This window comes from Battus philenor, unplaced genomic scaffold (assembly GCF_028537555.1).
Source record: "Battus philenor isolate CCGP_79_NKW_IND1 unplaced genomic scaffold, ilBatPhil1.0.hap1 SCAF_18, whole genome shotgun sequence".
NCBI classification, from domain to species: Eukaryota; Metazoa; Arthropoda; class Insecta; order Lepidoptera; family Papilionidae; genus Battus; species Battus philenor.
In genome coordinates, this window is record NW_027181680.1 from 10419650 (window position 1) to 10446312 (window position 26663).

Genomic DNA, 26663 nt, shown 5'->3' on the forward strand with positions numbered 1-26663 from the left:
ACATGAAAGCTACGAAGTTTATTCAGACCGACCTTTAAGCTGTCGTTTCGGGACTTAAAACAGATCCAACTGCACTCGAGAACACTTTACCGTGATACTAAACCGTGCCCACACCTTTACGCCGACCAATGTTTTATTTGCGGCTACTAAAATAAACGATTTTTCGTATCATCAATATTTTAAAACAGTTCCCGATGTGTACTTTCTATGTTATGTGTTATATAAGTGCAGGAAAACACGTTCATTGCGTTCAAAATTATTAAATACAAAATAATCTTGATATTAATACACGTAAAGTTATTTATTAAAATATGAATATGTCTTCCTATCGAAAAATGCTTTTACACAAACTAAAGCATTTGTTACGTAGTAATATATAATTTAAAAGTTTTTTAAGATGTCTTCTAGAGGTAGTAAAGTATGAATTAAAACAGATTGTCGTTGCGCACAAACTGAAGAACTTTAGAAGGAAATACCAAAAGTTCAAAAGACATGTGACTTTCAACAACAAGGTAACATGTAGAAAAGATTTCTTTGGTCAACTTTTCTTATGTAATTTATTCAATAATTAGTAATTTATTAAAATTTATTCTTTGGTAAACGAATATAAAAACATGTCATACAATAATGAAAACAGAAAAAGACAATAAAAAAGGCTCTAATACTCTATTAATGTATTAATTATTAAGCTTTAAAGCTATTTCCAATAAACCTGTACAAAATTATCGCTCTTATATATGTAACATCAACTATTTTTTTCGTTAGAAATACTACAGGCCAGTAACTTCGGGATGAATAAAGTTGGCAGGGACAGATATTATACAATAATTCAATTCAATACGTAGTAATCCGATGTTTAAATATATTTTTTGCTGTATTAAATATTACTGAAACCATTGGTTGGATAGGTCTTGTTTGTCTTGATTGTCACATACATTGATAGTAAATAATAATACATTTACTCCTTTAAGGCTTTTAAAGCTACAACCTATTTGCTTTAACTTAGTAATTTTGCGTACATTGTTCTTTCAAGGTTAAGCACTCTTACTCGTATATTCCATTATTTCTAGATAATTTTGTAGTAACAAAGGTTTTATTAAATTGTCCACAATAATCATCAATGTTAAAGAAACATAAAAAAGAAGTTAATTATCCTTGTATACATTTATTTTGAAATATTTACAAGTTCCATCGTCAGTTGCTCTATTTGATACGACAGCCCCTGAGGGCTAATAAAACAGATATCTTAATTAGCGTTCAACAAGCAAAGACATCAATCGTCGAGCATGTTTGTACAGATTACAAATGCGTCCCTGCGCGCGGCCCAACGGAATACTTTACGTGCTTCGACACATTTTTTCTCAAACAAAAACAAAATTCTTAGAAGGAGCACTATGGATTCGTATCACAGCTTTCCCGAGGACGATGCGCTCGCGCAACGAATGACAATCAAAGAGCCAAGTGAGATATCATCTCCGCATAGACAATGGCAATGGTTAACACCTCTTCGCTGGTAACGCGCTATCAGGGGATCATTTTCCCATTCATTACATACACCTTCAACAAGGTTATTATTCATTTCACACGCAGTTTATACAAATGTTTCATGATGGTTATTTATTCTTTCTAAAATGTTGGCATTCTCATCTCATAAATTAAGTGATTTTGTTGTTTCAGCTGCGGCAACAAATGCACATTTAGTAAAACGTAATACCGGAATGGTGATTATATTATTTCGTGTAATTCAAATACATCATATACTTAAAGAGTAACCTACGGCATATGAGTGTTACCTGTGATAACTTACGGTCATAAAAGGTAGTCTCTCACTCTGATCCAAATTGATAAGCTTACAGTAGTTAAACGAGCCATGGGAAGGACTATGCTATCATTTCAGCCGTAGGATGTCCACTGTTGGACATAGGCTTTCCCAATAAATTTCCAATACGTGACCGTGCTTAGCCTAGCCGATTTATGGTCTCCACTCCAACAGCTATCTTCTCTGTGCGATGTTTAACCACTTCTATTCGCCAATTTATTTGAATGTGTTTTTTGACATACCTCATAAATAAATTAATACTGTTATATTTTATTTCAGTTAAATAGATATATTTATACAACTTACAGAGGTTAGTATTAGTATAAAACTAAGAAATAATAATTGAATATATATAACCATCATGCCGGCCAAGATACGATCACTGCAATGCTTGCGTCTTGCACTGCCTACATCCAGCAACTTCTTGAATATGATCGAATATTCTCAAATGGAAACCACAAGCCGGTAGACGCAGATTGGATAAAGATAATAATCACCTACTAGGAAGACCGACTAAATAATCAAGGAATATATATTACATATAAATAATACTTTAATCAGTCCTAAGTCGAAAAGTTAATTAGAAAGTAAGTTAATAGATATAGACAGCTTTTTCAGCCGGGAAGCAGACGTTCGGACGCCCATTTCTGATCTTCGAAAACGTAATAACATGTCGTATATCGTGTGGACTGAACCACGCGACGGCTACCGTCATTAGCATTCCGCGCGATCGTAACGAATTCTTAGATAGTGTCGTGACAGAATTCTTTCTTGTTAATCGAACGGTTTACAGAATAACGCCGCGCATTCACAAACAGTGCGGGGCCTCGCGTGGAAATATCTTTAATGCGGTGTAGAGTTCGCGGTTTGTTAGTGTGTGCTTTCTTTTTGATCGAGACCTCCCGCGTCTTTTCTTGCGTCACTATTGAAGACTCAATTCTTCGCCAACGAACACCTGATTATGTAGCTATTTAACTTGCCCTATACCTAATGTCGTTTGTATGATACTCTTAATAATAATACATTTTATATGGAAATTCAAAACATTTTTAAAACTTTACGTAGAATTAACTATAGTATATATTTTAGATGCCATTTCGTTCGGTGACTTTTTGCCATCTTGTGAGTAATGACATAATTTCATTTCTGTATAAATTTTAGAACTTTTCTTCAAAGTAATGCAAATAGAGCAATATTCTGGCTTTCTTCTCTTGATACTAACCTAACAGTGTCTTAAGAATTTAAAATAGACAGAAACATGCTTAAATATGTCACGTCACACTTTTTTTTAAACCTAACCTTTTTAATGTCGTCATAACAAGGCAGATAAGCACACCCAAAGAGATTTTATGACAAATTTATACGTGCTATTTGCGAAAAAAAATTAATCTCATCCTTGATATATCTCACTTTAATCTTCATTAATTTTTATTGGAAATTTATCACTTGTATTTCATGTTACTTAAAAATTTAACCACACGAGAATAGCTATGGAACTGTTTTCGATTTTAAAATATATTCTCATGTGATATCTGTAAATCAGGTTACAGTAAATTTAAAAAGTTCATTTACCAAAAACTTGTAAAATAATCTTATTATAGTGTGATCGGGAATGAATTGGTTTAAATACTGTGTTAAGAATTTAAGTAAGGAAAATTGTAAAAGTGGTCATTAAAAAAACTAGTTGAGTTTGTTGTGGGCTTTTCTCAGGTCAGGTGGCGATTAGAAACCCCGTAGATTTAACTCGAAGGTTGCCTAATAAGGAAGTTAAAATCTGATTTAGTTTCTATGAAATTGGTATCTTCTGGAATTATTTTCAAAACTTTACTGTTCGTCATTTTAAATCATTGTATGAAAATTATATTATAAAAGGAGGAATAAATAAATGAATTACTGTGAACTATTCCTAGAGTTTTCGCCTTGTTAAGCCTCTACAGGTGGGCGGTTCCCTGCAATTGGTCCTGATCGCTATCTACCCTTTCGCCTCTGGCAGTAGATTTCTACGAGTTGTGAGATAAACTCGCCGTTCCACTACGCCTATTATTAAAAATCATAAACTAGTAATTCTAGTGCGATAATGAATATATGACGCAGTGGTAAACCAGAGGTAGAGGGTTCGATTCCCAAGATACAAACTTATCAAGTTCACACTTTTTGAGAATATTAAACTTTAAAAGGAAGTTTCGAAATCTGTCTTAAATTCTCCTTAATGGTGAATTATATAGTATATGTATGTGTGTGTACATATATATCTTTTACTTACATTTAAGTATGTATTTAAAAGAAATTATATATCAATAATAGTATTTACCGTGTGCTTATCGCCGCCTCCACAGAATAAAATGCTAAGTCTACATAGGATTTTAGGAGAGACGAAAAACTAAATATTACTAATATCTCAAAAACTGATACACTTAAAATTATAATTTTAGTACAGTTTGAAAGCTAATTTCATACTGGACAATCTTTGTATATTTATATTTGAAAGACCATTTTGCGTATAATCTTTTTATTCTTGTTTGTATTTCACCTTGTTTAATTAAATAAAAAGATAACTTTCCCTATCTCCGCTATTTTTACCCAGAAAATTATGTAAAAAATTGAGAAGATCTACTGAAACTCGTAGATTGCAAATATTTAAAAATGTTTAAAAAATATAAGTTCTATTTTCAATTTATTCGGCGGGGGCTGCAATCTAGCGAACAGTATTATGTAATATTTTATGTTATAGAACTATTTCCAATTTATCCGCAAAAAATTTTTAGCTTATATTAACGATAGATTGATAAAAATGCTTATTATTATATTAAACATTATATAGATGATAAACATGCCTGGAATTAAAAAAAAATAATTATATGTATCAAAAGAGTAACCATCAAGTTCATTTTTTTATCGATAAAATTAACATTCCGAATAAGGCAGTAGTCTGTGCATAAAAATATATCTAAATGTTTCTAATATTTTCTTGCCTTTACGGAACTCCTAAGAAAAGGCTATTCGAAATAATCTTTGTTCCATTTTTAATTAAATAATTATTCCTATATCTATGTAAAAGTTATTATTGCACCACCTTGTGTTGAATTATAAAAATTAGGTCCTATAAGACTTTAAAGTTTTCCATTAGACATCTGTTAAAAGAAATATAAATAAATAAAAACAGAGTAAATTTTCATATGTACCTTCAAAAGCGTAGTTTGTACGTAAATCGGTACCTAGTTTTAATACATAAGGTTAGAGTTCCGCTTGAACCGATATCTAGACTTCGCCGGCTGTGTCCCGCGAGTACAAGGGATCCATATTTATTCAATTAACGTAGCTAATTAATAAATCAACGGCATATAGTAACGGTATGCGAATCGACCGGGCCGCCGGATTCGAATTTGCGACACGTACCATAGACGATAGAGGCGTACAGATATGACTAACGAAGACTATTTCTGGATGTCACAGATAATCTATAGAATTAACAAGTAGAATTAATTGTTTATGTGTTACTAACTAACGCTAACTATGTTTTTCATTATCAATAATTTTTTAATCTTGTACATCGGAAGTATTATTTTGATGTTGTTTTAATTTTTTTTTAGTTTATTACAAACTAGCTGTGCCTGTGACATCGTTCGCGTGGTATTTAAAAAAAATATTAAAAAAATAAAATAAAAGTAGGCTAAGCTACATTACAGCTATCGGCCAGTATAAGTCCCGTCAAAATCGCCATTACAGAGATTATCCGGAACGAACAGACAGACAAAAATTAAAAATTTAAATTATGGTATGTATATCGTTTTCATATGTATGTAGAAAAAAACGATTATTTTAATATTACATAGACTCCATATTTTGATTTGTACATATAATAACAAACCTCGTGAAATCTTCCCGTACAGACTTTTTAAAGATAGACTAAAATAAATTTCTCTTCCAGATCCTCCATTTAAAAAGTACAAGAATGTAAATTCTAATTTAATTAAAACATGTTTTATATAAAATTGAATCCCTTAGTCACGCCATAACTTGTGAATGACTATATATTTTTTATTGATTGAATTCACTCTTAATTTTTTTATTTTGTGGAAAGTTTACGTGGAAAAATGTTATAAAACAAAATTTGGGGAAAAACTTGAAAATTTTTAGAAAGTATACTGACTAGTGAACTTGTGTGTTTGATTGTTCACGCTCTGCATATTATTATTAGAGTTGCACCTATCAACATTTATCAATTACAAATTATTTTTATTTATTTCACATTTAATTATAATAAAATGATTATTCTGTAAAATTTGAAGAATGCTTCATACTAATAATTTCTTTCCTTACATTCAATCATTTTTATTATTTCATTTTTAACATTTATTTCCAAACGAGATTGAGTTAGAACCTCCCGAGTGAGCCGAGGAAATCTATAGACGAACAAAAGTAACTACTATGACCTTGCGGATAGGCATGTTGTAGTGGCAGTTGGTAGGCCACATGGCGACCAGGGCAAATTGCCGCTGAAGCCTAAAGATTCCGGGTAGGAATAGTTAGTCCATTGACAAGGTCGCTACATCATTAGATCGTTTGCCACCGGTCTTATTGGGAATCTATGGAGGAGACCCATGTCCATCAGTTATTGAAGTATGGTTGAAATGATGACATTGATGATGATGAAATTTTTTTATTATAATTTTATTGTTGCATGGTGTTTTAAAATCCAATGAGGCTGAAATTCGTACTAAGAACGACACTACGGTATTTATTAAATTTGTGTATAGACAAGGAATAACTCGTAAAGAATTACAAAAACTAAAACTGAGATTATTCGTACAAAGAGCCTAGAAAAATAAATACCATATCTATTTTTTTTAATCCATAACAACCACACTACTGACCCACCGAACTTGGCCCCAATAAAGAATATCGGACCCACAATCCGAAACAAATTTGAACTACGCATACAAATATCGATTTCTTTGAAGGGCTTTGACAGTATAAGAAGTCAGAACGTATATCGAATATTAAAGATATGATCGCACCACCTAAACAAACATTCGATAGCTTTTTTTTTTAAATGGAACGAACTTTATGAAAAGTTTTTTAAAAATGGAACGAGTTTTATGAAAAGTTTTTTAAAAATGGAACGAATTTTTTTTTTAAATGGAACGAAATTTAGCAACTAACTCATACATAATGGTATCGATACTATTTTGTATATTGAGTATTAAAAATAACCTAGTAAAGCCTAAATTTCATCTTCAAAAAGTTAACGAATCCTTCATGGGTTTGAGCGGACGCACATTTTATAAAGTTCAACAAGATAACTTACACTTTCCTTTTCTTAATTTTAAATCTAAAATCAAAACTATATTATTAAATAAATCTTATTAGCATATAAGAGTTTTACCTGATCGAAATATGTGATACTTTATTCGTTGCCTTTTTATGACTGTAATTTAAAAAAAAAAAACAACAGCTATGTTTCAAAACGGTTCTATTCAACAGATCAGCGTTCCAATCCCATTGTAGCTTACTACTCATAATGTAAAAATAATCGATGATTCAAAAGCGCATGTAAAATGCCTACTTGAATATTTTGAATTTTTTAAGTGCTGTTTATAGACAGACAATTGTAATGAACAGGCAACATCAAGTCTTCAAGTCAATGACTTAAGACAACCGGAAGCTCCGATAATATTCCACTAGGCACCACGAATATAGATGATTGAGTCCAATAAGTCGCCTCCTGTCTCACTCTCACCCACAACTACCCCGCAAGAGTGAGTACACGGCAAATATAATTCATTTCACGTACAAGGAAGTTGGGAATGATTTCTGATGGCGGTATAGAAATATTAATCGAGTGTGCACTCAACTTTATGTTAATTTTAAAAGTTACGATCTTGACTAGAACAGCGAACGGCGCCCCATGCGCCTGTTGTGTCTTCTGTCTGATCTATTATTGTCTTTATTATTTTTCACAGAATAGTTTTACACTGTTTGATTCACTGAACATACGGGTCGAAGTGAATTTAAAAAATCCCACAATTATATCCACATAATTAAGTAATAAGGAAAATACTATGTAAAGTTTTATATTACCAAAAATGTTTTTTTATTGTACAATTATGTAGTGGATTAACTTACCAGTACAAGCGGAACAATAACACAATACTTTATCGTAACTTAAATAAATTTTATTATTACATACTAGTTAAAAATTACCAGAATAATGCAAATAAAAATATATTCGACTGTCGTCATCATATGAATTGATAGACGTCACCTGCAAGGCATAGATCTCCCTTAAAGATCACTAAGATGACGCTTATGCGCTGCCCGCATCCAGTCTGCGACCTGTGTCTACCGTCTCGTGGTCACCATTCGACGATATTTGTGCAATAGATATTATTTCATGACGCCTTCTGACAAGAGACATATCATCATCACTATCGTTTCAGACATAGGACATACTACTGTTTAAAAGGGATTTCCCCAATAGATTTCTTAGCGTCTTATGAGACATATGTGCAAAGTGATTTTCTACATAGTGAAAACATCACCAATTAGTTTATATTATACTAGCTGTCCTGCAAGCACTTGACGTAGCACACGCCGTCATGTGTTGGAGTTATTGAATAAAATCTATTTTGTGGATAATTTTTAACTGGCTATGAAAATATCCATATCCCTGACCTAGTGCAATAGCAATAAACGCTAAAGTTTTGTAAACATGCCTTTTTACGGGAAGGAACTCTTAAAATCTCTTCTTGGTTGATCTTTACTTGGTAAAAGGGATGTTCACATCAAATTTCAAGTCTCTAAGCCGTATGGTTCTCGAGATATAAGTCAGTACATACAAATCGCTTATGTATATAGATATCCACGCATATTGTTAGAAAATGTCAATAATACTATTTACTTTTTTTCCAAATTCAAATGAATACTTTTGAAATAATCGTAAATGTCATACGTAAATTCCAGCATTCGAAATTCAAAAACGAAGTGTCTAAAAATGAATTTTCGTTCGCAAGCAACGATCCGGAGTATTGTCATTCAGAATCGTCGTTCAATATTACGTCAAAAGTTCAATATTATGTCGGACCCAACGCGCTTACAAACATATATATGTATATGTAAATGCAGCGATTGATTATCAATATATTGTTGTTTACGACGATTGCGCGGGAAGAGGACGACGTATAAAATCGTAAGTGCAACCTGCCATTGTGTTAAGTGATAAATATTTATCGATTCGCACGTTACATAAACTACACGTGGACTAATGATCTTGTATGCAATATGCATGATTTTTAAAAAAAAGAAGTTTAGAGGATATTAGGGTTTTATGTGAGACGTTGTGAGCATAACAAGAAGTTTAAAAATAACGTGGTGATAAAATTTTTAACTTGAATTTAATTTTATGTTTATTTTTTTAATGTCCATTTGAATGTCATTTATCATTCTCATATTTAAGGAGAAGGACACTTGCAACTGTAACAGAGTTTATTACTAGTAAAACGACCAAGTACCTATTTGAAATATCGAAATTTTAAGTAAATAAACGAATAAATTTTATAACATTCCCAAGCATATTTAACACCATTCTTTCGATATTTTTAGGACTACCAGAGATAAACAAATCATTTGAAATTCTGATTATGAATTTACTAATTTCATTATCATCATTTCGGTCGCATACCATCCACTATTGAACGTTTGCTCTAGATTCCATTTCTAGAAGAGGTCGTCTGTCTACCTTTATGGGTTGGCTTACTGCACTGCGTTTATCAGCTCAAGGTGACTATACCACATTCTTGTGGATATCTGTTTTGCACGCTGCAATTTCTATCTACAAATTCATTGTGCTAATTACGATAGCTTCATTCGACTACAGATCTCCTTATTGCTGATTCGATCTCATAGAGAAACCCCGAGCACAGCCGTCGCCATAGCGCGTTGAGCGTCCTCTGGTCTACTTTCCTCTGGCACCAGAAATGAATAACCACGTTTCACTGCCATAAGTTGTCACCTGTAAAAAACAATGGTCGTAGACCTATGCCCTAAGATACTGCCCAGATCAGTTGGATTGGAGGATTGATATCTTGGTCAGTTATATTTACTTTTAAAATTAATAGTCATTATTGACACCATCAGACCATTTTACTTCTTTTAATTTTATCATAATGCTTTTACCTATTAAATGTATATATAAAAATTAATAACTATATATATATTTATTTTTGTAATGTAACTAAAATACATGTTTAAAAATAAAATTTACGTTAAAGATGTTGTAAATCGCGAATGAAAGAAAGCGAAAAGAGAGTCTAGCCAAATCTCAGGCGTAAGACATTGTCTTAGCCTGTCGTCGGCATTAATTGAAATTTATTGCGTCTCATCCTAGTATCGGAACGTGAAATGACACTTGCCACCTACAATCGCCTGCGCGACTTTCAAACTTAATATCTTCGACACACGGTCAAAATCAGCTTGTAATATTTTGACAAGTCCGTTCCGTTTCGCCGCCGTGGATCTTAATATTTATTGTCGTTGGACAATCGAAGATAATGCTCCACTCATGTGATTTAAGACAATCACTGACCGTTTTTGTTTTATTGAATTACCAGCATACGTTTGTGTCTGTTGTTTTTTATTTTGTACGCCGGTTTGTCTAGTAGAACAAGTAGTTGTTTATTTCTTTATATAAACAACTTTCTTTTAGTTTTTATTTTGTTTTGTAACTATCTCTAACAAAGTCGTAAAGTTACGACCAAAGACGGGTAAAAAGTGTTTTCGTATATATGTATATATAAACTTGTTATAAAGTACCTTTTACAGTATTGTTAGTATCTGGCTGGTTTTGATGACATTAAAAAGATAACATTGAAAAAAAAAATATTTTCACAAATTTGTTTTTTGTTTTGAGTTATTTTTAGTGAGTCTAATGAAGAAAATCGAAACATTTTCTAAATTTTACTCCATATTAAATTCTATGAATGTGACAAAAATGTTGGACGTTTTAAACGAAATCTATGTACATTTTTCGTTAAAGGTAAATAAACTTGTAAAAAAATATGTCTTGAATATTCATATAAAATAAAATAAATAATTTTGTCCCGATCAATATTTTACTGAGCATCGTAACTGATGTTTCTGTAATATTTTTTATACATTTTTGGTATTTATCTATTTAAAAAGTTTTTTGTATAAAATTATCATTTCATCCTTTTCTTCATTACATGCGGTAATATATTAGGCAACGTAAAAATTTTAAGAGCTCATTGTAATTATTTTAACAGTACCTTTTTGATAATAGTCAAATATCAATAAATAAATCAATTAGCAGCTGTTTCTTTTGACATTATGCAATAGTTATAATCATTGGCATTTTATTGCATCAACTGCATAAAAAACTCGTCTGCAAATAAATCGTCAACTATAACATTTCTCGTGACACTGTATTACCTAACATTGTCGGTAATTGACGTGTGCTTATCCCATTACAGTCCCATTTGTGGTCCCGGTCTGATGGTATCGGGTAGTGGAATGCTTTTTACTCTATAAAACGTCTAGAACAACCGTCCTCTATGAACGTTGTTATAGCCGTATAAAGCAGTTCTAAATGCTTCGTAAGTGAACGTCGTAAAACTTAACAGTTTATTTCATTACCCAAAAGTTCTTCTAACGTTATATCCCATCGTTTCTGTATTAAAATTTTATAGAAATTCCTTTTTTTAGTAGTTACAGGTGCTATGGATAGATGGCGTCGTTAATCACTATCCATTACTTTTGTATTATGATAAAACAAAGTACAAACTTTATTTAATGTCGTAGAGCGTGTGCAGACTATATCTAGTAAAAGTTTTTAAAGCTACAGATACGCTTATATCTTTGGGTGTTTCATATACGAATGTCACGGTGTGGTAATTTTTAATAAAACGTTCGTGCGTCGTAGGCATTCTCTACCAGTCAATCTAGAAAACATTCCCAGTCCACAAACTAACGTATCGTTTTAATAATAAATATTTGCTATCACACTGTCAGAAATGAATATTTAATCATGAGATGAAAAAAAAATTGGTAAGTAATGTTATCTCTACTGTCGGATATAAGCCCTTGATTTCCAAGAGGATCGCTTGGAAGCAGACTACATCCAGCGCCTTCGTATTACTTCGTCGTAACGTCGTCTGCCCACATTGTGATTGGAACTCCCACGTTGTGCTTTGGGCTCCGTGGTTTCCACTCTAGACCCTTAAGGTCCCGGCAACCACCTGTTCTGAGTGCAACATGGCATTCATACCGCCACTTTAACTTGCCAGCTAGCGGTTACTTTCCTTCGTCTACAAATCTCCTTATTGGTTCGATGTGGTAGAGAAATACTGAGCATAGCCCTCTCCAAGGTTTGTTGAGCTGTGTGCTTACTAATGAGACGTCTTATTACAATCATATATAAGATGCCGAGGGAGTTGAAGACACCGCAACTCCGATTTCAGGGTAAAACACAAGGTCTGCTGTGTTTCAAAAAAATATCTTTGCTTTCCATTAAGTTAACCATTCTGCTTGTCTCCAAATTTTATTGTATTAAACCAAAAAAATGAGGAATCTTTCCTACCTAAAAATCGTAATATCAAATATATGCTTTTAACACCTATTTACAATCACTCTGTATAAAGTCTTTACTCTAGTCTCTACTAGGAAATATGTTAGGTTAATTTATTTTGTGTTTTGGAATACGACAGGCCATTATTAACTATAATATTTGAGAATTAGTATTTTTAAACCTCTTGTTCTTTATTAATCGCTTATCTTATGTTTATTATTTCTATAATCATTGATTTTTTATAGGGTGACATTAATTAGCAGTAAATGAGACATACACAAGATACATTTCCCCTTCAAAGCTTTGTTTCCAATAACCAATCAAGCTATATATTATTGATTTTAATTAGGAGCTGTCTTTATAAACAAGCTTCAACATATAACTGCATTAAAAAACAAAACAAAACTGCGCCCTGGACGCGTGAGATCGCGCAGTTAGCCGTCAAGATATAAATTACACAGCGGTTTTGTAAAAACCAGAAATTAAAGGGAATCATGGGGCGGTGTGTGTCAACACTTGGACGTGGCGAATGTCGGGAACGGATTGCGCGAATAATCGCATATTATTAACTTGTCCATGGATAAACACCTTTAAAATACATCGCTATGGTATAAATAATGTTCCTTTATCACAATGAGAAATCTTTTGGCCCATACAAGGTATGTTGCCCACATAGAACTTTATGTAAAATTTGTAACCAATATAAAACTTCTCTACGCACTTGCATCACGCTTGGAGAGGCTAAACTTCCAGCGTAACTATCGCTCTATCACAACAATTCACGATCACCATTGATTTGCTGGGTTAATCATCTATTATCACCCTGTCCACGATAAACACCTTTAAAATACGTCGGTACAAACAACCTTCTTTTATGTTATAGCAAAATCTTGTGTCCAATAAGGTGTCTTGCACTCACGATAGATTTATGTGGAATTTGTAACCAATAAAAGCTACTCTATTAGTGTCTTTTATATACTGTAGCACCATCCTTGGAGTGGTAGCCAAGCGGTTAGGACTTGTAATCATAGATCGCGGGTTCGAATTCCGTAATATAATTTTAAATAATTTACACTTTTTACATTAATCATATAGGATTACTACTGCTCACAAACATGTTTACATCGGATGGACAGTCCCCTGCATACCATAACACCACACTGCAATCGCCACTCCACCTGCGTAGCGATAATGGTATATCTCTTTATAGATATATTTTGGGAAGGCCTGTGCCTTGCAGTGGGCATCTATGGGCTTAGCTGACGACCCTTGGATAGGCCAGACTTCCAGCGGTACTAGACTACACTGGTACTTTTTATATTGTGATTTAATATATCACATTAATGTAAAAAAAAATCATAAATCAAACAGAAGTATGAACTTACATTTATAGAAAAGAAGATAAATAAAGACTTCACACAAAAAAATTAACGATGTATTCTTAATGAAAATATCAATTGACATACTCGTTTCATCGATATTGTTCCGTACTATTAGTGTAAACAATAATATTACTATGTTCTAATACATTTTATACAAAATAAAAGTAAATAAAAAAATTCATGTTCAGTTTCCCGCCAAAAACATGCTAGACTCTATGTGCACACAGTGACGTTCTTTCACACGTGTCAAGCGCATTCAAATTGTCAATCAAAGTGCTGCAGACACGTACAATAACCGTATCCGCGGCTATCTGTCCGTCTCCAGGAAGCGATGATGTATCGACGGACAAGCTATTGATATAATGCTGACCTCTTGAGCTTTTGCGCAGGGTTGTGCCAAGCGGGAATATTTTAAAATTTATGGTTGCCAATAATAATTAATTCTAATTTAATACAACTATAATTTTTTAAATTTTATTATCAAGTTCTCTAATAAAAAATTACAGAAGAAAATTTTTCTGTATCTTTAATCTAAGGAGATACACAGCATGCGTTACGTAGAAAACAATAATCAGCAAATATCAAAATAAAAATTGTAATCATTTGACCTAAAACAAAACAACATCAGAATATAACAATTGACAAACTCGTCGCCGCTACATTTACGGTCCGATTTTATATAATGAGGTGTTTAAATAGTATAAATAAAAACTTAAAAAATTAAAATCAACATTTGGTTGTATTTAAATGTAACAATACAATTAATAAACATAAAAGATTAAGATAAAACTCGTTTCTTCAATATTGGAACTTGTAATAAAACTCTTATTGATCGTAAACTGATTATGTATGTATTTCAAATCTATTTTGTTTTCGACTCTACTCTGCTTCGCAAGATGTGATAATAATGGAGAAGGATCAGGCAGAAACTCAACAACAGCACATCTTTTTATAAAGTTTAACACTGATTTATGCACCATTTTATCAGATATAGACTATATGAAATCTATATAATCAGGCGACATTACTGCCAAGGATTTTTATCATGTAAATATTGGTTTATTGAATAATAAGTTTACCAACAATTTATTTTTAATTTGTATTGAATTTTATGTGAGTCCTATAAAGTTTTGAATAGAACAAATCATTACAGTGCAAAGGTTTTTTATGTGATAATTGAGTTGGGAATGAATTGCTCTAACTATTGTATTGAGAAAATTCAAAAAAATAAAAAAATAAAAATTAAGAGCTATATTTCTTCAAGCAATCTATAAATTTAAATAAGACAATAGTACCTTCTGTCAAAAAGGCTAGTAAGCGAGTCTTTAAGTCGTTTTATTATGCAGCCCGTGTGCCTTTGCCTATTGGCGGTAAAAAAAACTAAAACGTTATTTGTCTTCATCATACAAATTAGATAATATCCATGTTCAGATTCATTAAAATTCAAGGAAATTCAATGAACTTTTATATCGATGAGTTAATAAAAGTAATTTTGTCATCGTTTCCTTGTGTGATATCGTAATAAAATCAAATCAACATGCGTAAATATTAGTTTTATTTTTCAATTTAATCTTATAACAAAAGAAAATATATGTCTTAACATTTTGTTCAACAACTGCTGGACATAGACTTCGAGTATAAATTTCCAATATGGCTGGTAGCAAGCGGGCTGCATCGCTATCCAACGACCCCAACAGGGTCCGTAATATTCACTCAACAACTTCAAGGTCCCAGCGGCTTGACCACTGCTACCTGAACTTACTGGGCTATGCCAGGTGCTCTTGTTCTTCTACAGATCTTCTCCACGAGTAGAGCGAGTGTGGGCTTACAGCTAAGGCCAGAAGTGAAAGACCTCGTTTCAGTACCGGAGGCAATCACTACTGCGCCACAAACATTGGTTGTAATATAAAAATTGTAATACCTAACATCTACTTAATTGTGACTGTAATATCTCATATTACATTCACGTTTTATTTATATTTATAGAATCTTCTAAAAGTATTTTTATGTAATACTTAAAAAACATTGTTGTTTTTTAATTTAAAATTCGCTTTTTTAAAACAATAAATGATAATAAAAACAAATTGTCAATGTTTATACTAATTTTGTACTTTATATTACGTTATTACATCATATCCATTTAACGATCTTTCTTACAATCGATAGTAAAATGGTTATCGGCATCGCATTTAATTTCTCTTTATAAATAACGCATTAATTCCAAGGAACAAAAATAGTTCCAAGCAAAAATACACCTACAATGTCCGCTCTGGAACTCACTTGCATCTTACCGCGCGTTTTACTGTCATGTAAATTGACGTTAGATCTTATTGCACCAGCACATGGTTTACATTTCAATGTACATATGTTAAGTAACTGCAAAGTTTAAATTTGTCGATCAGTACACGCAAAGGGCGTCAGAACGCTCTGGCCGAATAGAATACCGTTTCGAAAATAGAACGCCAGTGACAATGAAAAGAGCTACCATATGCAAATAATTATCTACAGCAATTTCCCGCGCTTTTGTGCAACGAATGTCCAGAATATAAATTCATTAAACTGTCTAAAAAGATTGATGAAATAATAAAAAAATATTTTAAATAAGTATAAATTATTTAAAATCATAATAATCATTTCACAGGTTTTTATTGTAAAGTTTTAGATAATAAAGTAGCGAGAAATTGTTTCAAGAACTATAAACAAATACACTTCTGAGATTTTTTTACGGCTAAACTGAAATATCTTTTAGTGCCTACGGTATTGCACCGGCCAAAATCTAAGCTAGTGAAATGATCTATTTTCATCGAGTTTTATGATTTATACCGGGAAATTGTGTGCTTTGAACGACATGACTCCACGTTAATAACGAAAAAAGATTGTGTATTGTAGCACTGTATCTCATCACTATATTATTGAAGTACGAAAAATGTTTTATATGGGTTACTAATTGATAAATTAACAAAATAAATGATTAACTTATTTATTTCTCTACCACAGATACATAGTAAACATAGATAATAATAGATGGCACTGGTGTTAATACATATAATGCACAAATAATAAAACCTTAGTTAAGATAAGGTAAGATAGATATATCATATACATATTGTGAATGTTGTACATAACTTAAATGAACAGGTGCAACTTCATTTTTTATAGTTAATTTTTTTTATTTAACATGTTAATAAATAGTTTGTGAATACGATATTAAAGACCATGCAAAGTAATCTCCCGTTTCAAATGCCCGGCAACGGTAAATGTTGTTAAAACCAAAAAAAGAGGTTATTATAAAAATTGAACTTTATAACAAATGTAAATGTAGCGTTATGATAAACCACGCAGCATGAACCACAGATAAAAAATTATTTCACTTTATTTAAAAAAAAAATGGCATCGAAAAAAAGTCATAAATGCTGACATTAAAAATAATAATAATAAAAATCAAAGTGTTCCATAAATAAAAATAAACATTACATAATAAAAATTCCAAAAAACAATTTGCGGCTTGGCAAGGAAACCGCTAGCTAACGACGTATCCAGTTTCCTGTAATTTAACATCTTTTATTACGAAATGTGCGAAAAAAATATTTAACGGTCAGATAAAATTCGTATGCTATGTGCAGTGCGGCTACGTTTCATATACAGGATGATTGATAATGGATTTAAAAGTTTTCAATCAGTGAATGTGAAGATCATTTACTGCCAATTAATGTATGGTACACCCTATATATCCTTTGTGAAACTGGTGGCTGTAGAGGCCGAAAGATACTCGAATGACGACCACGAGTCGGCAAACGTGGCGTTGATAAGCTCCTCATACCACGACCACGGCATAGTTAAAGCAGTGGAAAGTTATTAGATGCGGACAGCGTAAAAACGGAAAGCACATGCCCACGGACATCTATCAGCATATATGATGATCATCATGATGACACGTAATGATAATACAGTAAGAAAAAAGCGTTTTTTAAATTCGTATTACTACATATTAAAATTATTTATTGTTTACTATCTGTCCCTGAAGATTTTGTACAGTCAGAAGTTATTTGCCTATTGCATTCCAATAGAAAAATAAATAAATGTTACATATATCATAGTGATAACATTATATAGGCCAATTGGAAAAAGGTGTTAAAGTTATAAATCGTTTTACTTACAAATGAGCTATACGTTTATACATACTTATAAACTTTTTACTTCTGTAACCAATCACCTTGTATTTATTTTTATCGAATGATTTTTTTTAATTTATGCTAAGTTAATTATTTAAATATTTCACAATAAGTTCTACTTGCTTATGCCTTTAATGTTTGAACCATTTTAAAAGGATTTATATTTCGGTAACTTATGATTGAGAAGAGATTATTAGTATCTTATATAAGTAATCACCTTTTATATTGGCAACGAAAAACTAAATAACAGATTATTATTAAATAAATATAGTGTATGATCAGTATGTAAATAATTTACTAGTGTAATATCTGACTTATACGAAATCGAAAATATAACACGACTAATTGTCATTTCGTAATACTATTTACATATAGATAAAGCATGCTACCAAGAAAAAATGTAAACAATATTTAATTTTCTACATCTAGGACAGATAACGAAAATAAATAATTACTCAACTCTAATGCGACACCAAATAATTTACACATGTTGTATATCAGCAAATACGTCGTTAATGACTTTAGTTTCTTAAATCTGTGAGGATAATATAAAAAAATATACATACAGGTGATTGGTCATAGATGTAAAAGATTTAAAGGAGTAAATGTATTGCTCATTTGTCAGCAAAAAGCTTTAAGCTTTTACACCTGTTTCCAATCACCCTGTATAAAGTGATCACTCTGAAATATATTACATAAATTTTACCTATTGCAATGAATTAGACTAATTACTTCTGCGAATACAATGTTTGCAGGCACAGATAATTAACAATATTTAAATTTAATTTGTGCGATTCGAATTTTAAAAACGCTTTTTCTTAGTATGTTATTATTTCTAGAATTATTGATACATGTAAAGGGTGTGCCATACATTGATTGACAGTAAATGAGTACATTCACCTCTTTAAAACTTACACGTATCACCAACCATCCTGTATATAATACGAGTAAGTACATGTTTCAGTCTCAATCCTACAATATACGCTTGTACTTAGAATCGCTTAGGTTTTATATGATCCTGTTTAACTTAATCAAAAATACATAATTAGAACATTAATATAGCATCGACATATATAATTAAATAAAATTTGAATTTGGAAATTAACATGTTTCCTTTAAAATATATGTAAATAACCTATTTTCTCGCCAATAAACATGAAGGTTACCTTCACAGCTTACGTAATATATATTTTTAAATATTTTAGTTTTACGTAAATAAACATCTGTTTATTAACTGAAAAATACAGCAATTTTAAATCAGTGAACTTCTTTGACAGCAGAGTGCAATTATTTAAAAAAAAAGTTATAAATCACTTCGAATGTTTATACAAACATTATTTAAGATTATCGAACATCCATCGAATCTCGTTACTTAAAAGAAACACCGCGTAAAATAGAAATCGAAAATAGTTTTCAGGAACGGTATACGGAGCAAGTGTTTATACAAAGATCGGCAATAGATTATTTCAATTAAAGATATATATACGAACAAGATTTTTACTGCGAGCTTTATCTTCTTACGTTATAAGTAAAAACTGGAATTTTATATTTTTATCTCTACATCAAAGACAGGGTTAGCATGATTTGTTATTTAGAATAAAAATTAATACAATTTTAAATTGCGTGTTTAATAATTTATAATCCCGCACACCTATCAGGAGACCGTGACTTTTGTAATAATAACAATAAATACAATCTCACAACTCGTACGCAACCAACACGAACATACACACCTGCACTAACAATAACTTGCTCTTTACGTTGATTTTTCATTTTTAATCTATGTTTTCAAATTTTAAATTTATTTCGCACGGTGATAAGTAATTAGCAATAGGTTATGTCGTCATTTCTTGTCAACTGAGAAAACCATAAAAAAATTAAAATATTTGAATTGCTAAAAGAATAGAATATACCATTTGCTCCAAGCAAGCGCATAATTATTAACATCAAAGCTTTTTTAATATCAAGGCTACTCAGTAGTAGTAATATCAACATACGCAGAAACAATCTTTGACGTATGTATAAAACTATCTATTTTATTTATAACATTAGTACATTATGGTTACCCGTTTTGATTTTAAGGTCGCCGGAAGACTCAGGATACAGGCCTTTGTCCAGTAGCGAACGTCCCATGGCGGAAATGACGATCACAATAAAGTATCTCAGGCTTGATTAGATGTGAAATTTTAAGGTTTTTTTATACATAGGATTCTATTTACATGCCACATTTTTAGTAATATATGATGAAATAAAAGCTATATATTTATTATACTTTAATAATTAATAATATCATTCTTAATAGAATTTCCCAGTTAGTAACTTATACGAAATCCAGAGAGATATAAACTTTTAAGATGTTTGGAGGAGGTATATGACTTAAATCTTTGTCTATGGGCTAAAGGGATGATCGCGATAGACAAATACAAGTAACATGAGCTAGTAATAATTGTCAATCATATCGAATCCCCTGTCAAAAAAGACATATTTTTTTTAATTAGAATTAGAGTTTGGTTGCCAGTACATTTATTTATCTAACCGATATAAAAAATAGCTAACCTAGTTAAACCGATGAAGTATGTAAAAAGATCTATTTTAACACGGCATCGTATGAGTAAGATGCGGAGAAATAAGTTTTTTTTTTATCATTCATCACGTCGTAAATCATTGAGGGATCGATGTACAGCTCGGACGGCGACACCGTAATATCTCGTATTGAAACTTGTATGAGATAAAACATCACAGTTGCTTGATATTTATTGCTCGGGAATTTTCTTGACTTAGAATTAACGCCTGCGCTTTTTTTCTTTTTATATTGATATTGCAATATTAAGCACTATATAGTACTTGTCAATGTTTTATTATTCTACAGAAAAATAATACAAAAAAATGCTTTAAAATATTTAATATCACAGTCTGACTTGACTAAAGCGTGACATACATTAGTACAATTAAATATAATTAAACGCTGGAACTTTCTAACGCATGAAACACAGACATGTCCTAAATCATTACCGCTATGAAATAAAAATTATTTATAGTATATATATGTATAATATGTTTAAAATATAAACTTTAATTTAACGTTACATTTCAACCACCACTTCAACTTACCAATATGCTAGTTTACAGATCAAGCTAGTTCAGATATTTTAGTATTGATAATAATAAAATAATAAATTCGATATGCAATTTGTTAGGTACAACTCTTTATGTTATACTGATTGGCTTAAATTCGACCATATAAGTGCGTGATATATTATATATATTTTAAGAGTATTAAAAAAAAATATTACAGAAAACAATACTAATAACAGCAGCGAAGACGAGTGGCGATAGATTAGATGTAACATCTTCTTTTTGTCTTTTTTTTTTATTTGCGGAACCACGTGCAAGGCACACGGTACGCGTGACCGGAAAGAACAAAAGCTCCCGGACTTTTCGGAGACTTCATTGCGACTAAAAATTTTGATAACTTTTATTTGGTAGATTAAAAAAAAATGTCAAAGAACGTTTTTGTGATAAAAGCTACATTGTAAATGACTTCAGTGGAGATAATACACCCGGTGATTAATTGAAATGGTTACAATTACTTCTTTAATCATCAGATATTTTAACATCGTAAGCAAGATTGAAAAGAATTCCAAGTAATAAGATCTTCTAGACAGCAATGGACAGGGCTATGCTAAGAGATTCGCTGCGAAAGCGAAACAAACAGAGGAGCTCCGCAGCAGAACCAGTACGTCCGTGACGTACCTCGAATAATCGTAATAATCGATCAACTAAAACCTCTTTAATGCTATAATAACAATCATTTAATAATATATTTGAATTTTGCATTTAGAACTAGGAAAAATATGATTTTAGATATTATGTGGAAAATTTAATATATGTATGTCCACTTAGACTATACAGCTTTTATACAATTATAAAATACATAGTCCTGGTGTGTTTCTTTCGCCAGATAACGTCAGGTTGTAGGCATTTAATCCGAAAAGTGATAGAATCAACTTGACGTCAATAAAAGATATATAGTATACGTATACTATATGTCTTTTATTCTAAGTTTTTTAATTAGTTATTCGTTATTCGTATATTAGTATATATATTAGTAAGTAGTATTCGTAATTTAGTTATTCTAAGTTTCAGTTAAAAAGAAATTATTAGTATCTAAAGATACTAATAATCTCTTTTTAACTGAAATACAAATCCTATCAAAATGGTTCAACAATATTAATACGGCGACAATAATTATGATACAAATATGTTTACGTTAAGACAAACATTAGCAAATGGAACTTATTGATAAATATTAAATAGTTAGATAATTTATTTAAACATAGTTGTTATAGACTTAAAAACGAATATATACTATTATTTATTAAAAATTTAATTCGTTTAAAAATAAATACATAGTCATTGGTTACAGGTGTAAAAGTTTTAAAAAGTTTCATTAGTTAGCATAAAGCTTTTAAACTTTTACACCTATTTCCATTCACACTCTATACAGTGATCACTTTTAAATATATTACGAGTACGGCAGCTCAATAACTTCTGGCTGTACAAATTCTGCAGGGATAGATAGTTAAGAATAATCCGAATTTTCAAAACGCTTTTACTCACTATACTATCATTACGTTATTTACTATATCTGAAACAATTAATTTATATAGTGTGTACAAAACATTAATTGACAGAAAATGAGATACGTATTCCAACACTATGAATCTCTTATACGTATGTAAAAGTTAGAGAAAGATTTTTTATTTAAGTTAAATGTTAATTAAAATCAGACCACTTGAAAGACGTCTTTGTGCTGCCAGCAACAAAAACACATTGTTTGCCACGTGTTGCGCGTTAGGTTGCCGAATGAATGTTAAAAGGGATCCGAGGTTCGAATCCCGACTGGGGGTAGGCCGCCCAATGTCTTGTCTTACGAATATAATTGCTTAAATGTGTTACTACTCATTAAATATGCAACCCTGGTAGTCCAACTGTTATTAGTGATTTAAATTAAGAACGCAAATTTATATATATGGTCCTATCTTAAAAATATTTTTTTTTATTATCATAGACGCAAACTATTTCGACCTAATGAGACATAAAATGATGGCGTCTTCGTTTATATCGTATTTATTCATATTACATTCGCATTGGATTATTTAAAGTGAAAGGAGGATTTAATATAAACAACAATCAGGTTAAGATTCGATGGTCGAACACATTAGCTCAGTAAAATTCAATTATTGCAGCTCTTGAAAGAACCCACGTCATATATGTATGGAAATGACGCAAGTAAACTATTCCACGCCATTGCTGTACATTAGAAACAGCGAAATGCTTATTATTACCGAAATCAGTCGTAATGGCTCTGCGCCAATTTCGAACACTCTACACTACAACACCTAAACTAAACTATCGTAAGTATAATCCTTACAAAGAAAAAACATTAAAATATTTAATTTAAATTCATATCCATGAGTAATATGCGACCTTAAATCCACACAATTTTTTATTTTAGTCTGAGATGGTGCAATATGTCGTAATAAATGTTTTTGATTAATAAATTATATGTTATAAAATTTGTTAAAATTAAGAATTTTTTTACTCGGTCATACAACCAACCGAACTTAAAACTAAGGTATATGCTGTTATTAGAAATTTTCAAATGAAAATATCAATATTTTTAACCATATATTTATTCGAAAAGTATGTAGTGGTACATCTATACTAATAAATCAAATTGGAGTGTCTATTTGTAATATTAAAATAACCACATACATGTACCAATTTATATGTACCAAAATTATTTTATTTTTTATTTTTGTCTGCATGTTCATCTGTTTATTTTGGCTAATCTCTGAAATTGCTGGACCGATTTGGACGGGACTTTGCTGCTACATAGTTGATGTAATAAGGAGTAACTAAGGTCACTTATATTTCAGAAAAAAATCTTAAACGAATCAAACCCTTTCTGGCAGACGAAGTCGCGGGCACTGCTAGTATAATATAATATGTTAAGTATGTAGTATAAATGATATTTAATTTTTATGTGGTAATACAGCTGACATTTATGGCACAAAAAAGAGAGGTGTTCCTGCTATCTGTCAGATAGAGATATCTATCGTAGAGAAGTTTCGTCAAGAAAAATTGTAATAGTACGTAATCGATATATAAAAGATATTAATTTTATCTTCGTGCGTGAGATAATTAATAAATATGTGAAATATAGCGATGTACATAAATATAGCAATAGAAATAAAGATAAACTTGTTTTACTTTTCTCTAGGCTTCAAAATAATAACTCTTTTGTGAGTTACTATATACAGTGTCGCAATCCAAAGTTATGTTTCTCTATAATTCATTATGTACTCGTATGTTATATAAGGGGACCCGAAAAGTAATATCGTTTCTGTCGACGTATTTTACAGAAAAACCGATTGATATTTACCGCTCCGGCATTGAAAATTTGTATACTAGTTGGCAAAAGGTTGTTGATAACGACGGTGAATATATTGTTGATTAGAAATAAAAACGGGTTAAAAATGTAGTCTAATGAATTTAACTTAAGAAAGCGATATTACTTTCCGGTACATGTAATATATAATTTAAGAAGTTTAGTAAACAAAATCCTATTACAAATAATTTTAGTGATAATAAAACTACGGAAGGAATGGCTTTACCACTGTATGAAGGATATTGTTGCAATAACTACAAATAACGAACCCGTATGAGATTGTTGCAGGATCTTCTTAGATCAGGGTACGTCTGAAACCCTCGTTGCTTTAAGTTGAAAGTTATCATTATAGGGGAACTTATTTTTAACTCAATTCAAGTTTGTGTTAAATTTACATATATACATATATATGTTTAGAAAGAATACGTTCTAACTGCTGAGAACTGTAATGTCTTGTCTCATCAAGTCCACTCTACATGAAACGCAGCAGTGTTACTCTTCTACGGAACAATATTATACATGACCATCTCTGGATATATCGTAGGTATTTGATAGTAATCTTATTTGACTCGATAGAGTTGTCATAATTTTAAAGAACTTCATTTATTTAAATTGCAGGGCATAATTATAACCATAAATACTTCTTATACAGATGTATCATGTTTTCAGATAAAAAACACTATTTTTTAAATATTATATTCGTTATTATATTTTCAGTACTAGAATTTTTAATAGTACTTAAATTATTTAATAGTACATAAATTAATATGCGTTGTGTAAATATGACGATAGGCCTTATTTAAGTAGAAAGCTTGTACACTTTAATGTAAGGATTAATAATATTTGATTGTTACTTATTTACTAAGTAAATGTGACGAAGAGCAATAGATATAAAAAGTCTTTTTTGAAGTTGAATAATTATTAATATCTTACGAATAATTATTAAATGAGTAAATGTGACGATAAAGTTTGTATATAAAAGCTTAGTGATAATGTACAATAACTATTAGTATTTAATAAATAATATTTGACTATGTATATTTGATGGATGGGCTAAGTTAATAAAAATTAAGTGAAAAGTTTTAATAAAAAACTTGTTGGGAAGTTTCAGCGGCTAATCGTTAATTGTTTCAGCGAATCGAACAGTTCCCGTAATTCATGAGTCACGTTCAATATGTAACTAATTACAATATCATACGCATCGCCGTTCTATATTTAATTATATCTTAAAATAACACAAATCTGCTTACCAGTTTCTTGGAATGAATAAGATTCCGCTGAGTATCCGCAAAAAATATATACCGACACTATTATATATAGTTAAACGTATATAAGGCACATACAATTCAATACACACCACTGCAGCACGGACACTGTGGAGGAGTCCAATAATTCGCTAGTACGAATTTCGTGATAAAATTCGTTAGTACACGCTTACCCATACGTCTGTACCCCGAGAGCTTTGGGCGAAGACTGAAGTTAAACGAAGCTTTCAGTGCGTCGCTGCGCTTGCGCCGGTTTCGTCGCGACGCTGCGAGTACTCTTTGCATCTCTCTCTATTATATGGCGGTGTTAGATATAAATTATCTGTCCTGCTCATACTTCATGTCGCCGCATGAAAATGAGGAAAATGCGTCCCAGCGTTCAAGTTACGTAATTTTCTTGATTTATTCTGCGTTTTGATTAATGGTCGCTGTGCTTTCGTTTTGTTCTGTTAATGTTGGCGCAAATTCAATGCTACAATAACAAATTGATGTTTTCGTAGATTACTCTACGCTGATTGCTTCCATCAGTAGCTAAATTGTCAGGTGCTTTGTAACTGGCTGGTTATGTGTCCGAATCGTAAAAAAATGATGTCTGGAAAGTAGTTTGTGTACTATAATAATCATCAGTATGTAATAAAAATCTTGTATATTTATTTATTAATTTAATATGTATTATTTTTGTCGATCCATTATCCATCATCCTCTGTAAGTAGTTTTTGGCCCTTTTAAATTTATTTTTTTTGTAATTATTCTCTTGACATACAATGACGGCTCCGACTCGTCGCACATTTCATGTGCCGTTGTAGACTCATTGTAAACAATATAATATATGAGCGTTATTAAATTTTAAACAGCATTGTAAGTTTGAACATAAAACGTGCGGATTCTGAGCTTGTTCACGAGTGATCACTGGCGCGCCATGGAAGCCAAATTAAATGCTATCCTTCGAATGTGTCGATGCACATTTTATTTGTATGCCAAGGGGTTAT

At 31.3% G+C, this 26663-nt stretch overlaps 1 protein-coding gene across 2 annotated transcripts in view; it reads right to left on the minus strand.

Moving 5' to 3' along the window:
- Positions 1 to 25859, minus strand: part of LOC137920166 (fibroblast growth factor receptor homolog 1-like) — a 115201-nt gene extending 89342 nt beyond the window's left edge. For both annotated transcript variants that reach the window (XM_068763419.1, XM_068763420.1), the window contains exon 1: positions 25660 to 25859. The gene's annotated coding sequence lies outside the window, so the exon portion shown is untranslated. The remainder of the gene's footprint in view (positions 1 to 25659) is intronic.
- Between the last annotated feature and the right edge of the window lie 804 nt (positions 25860 to 26663).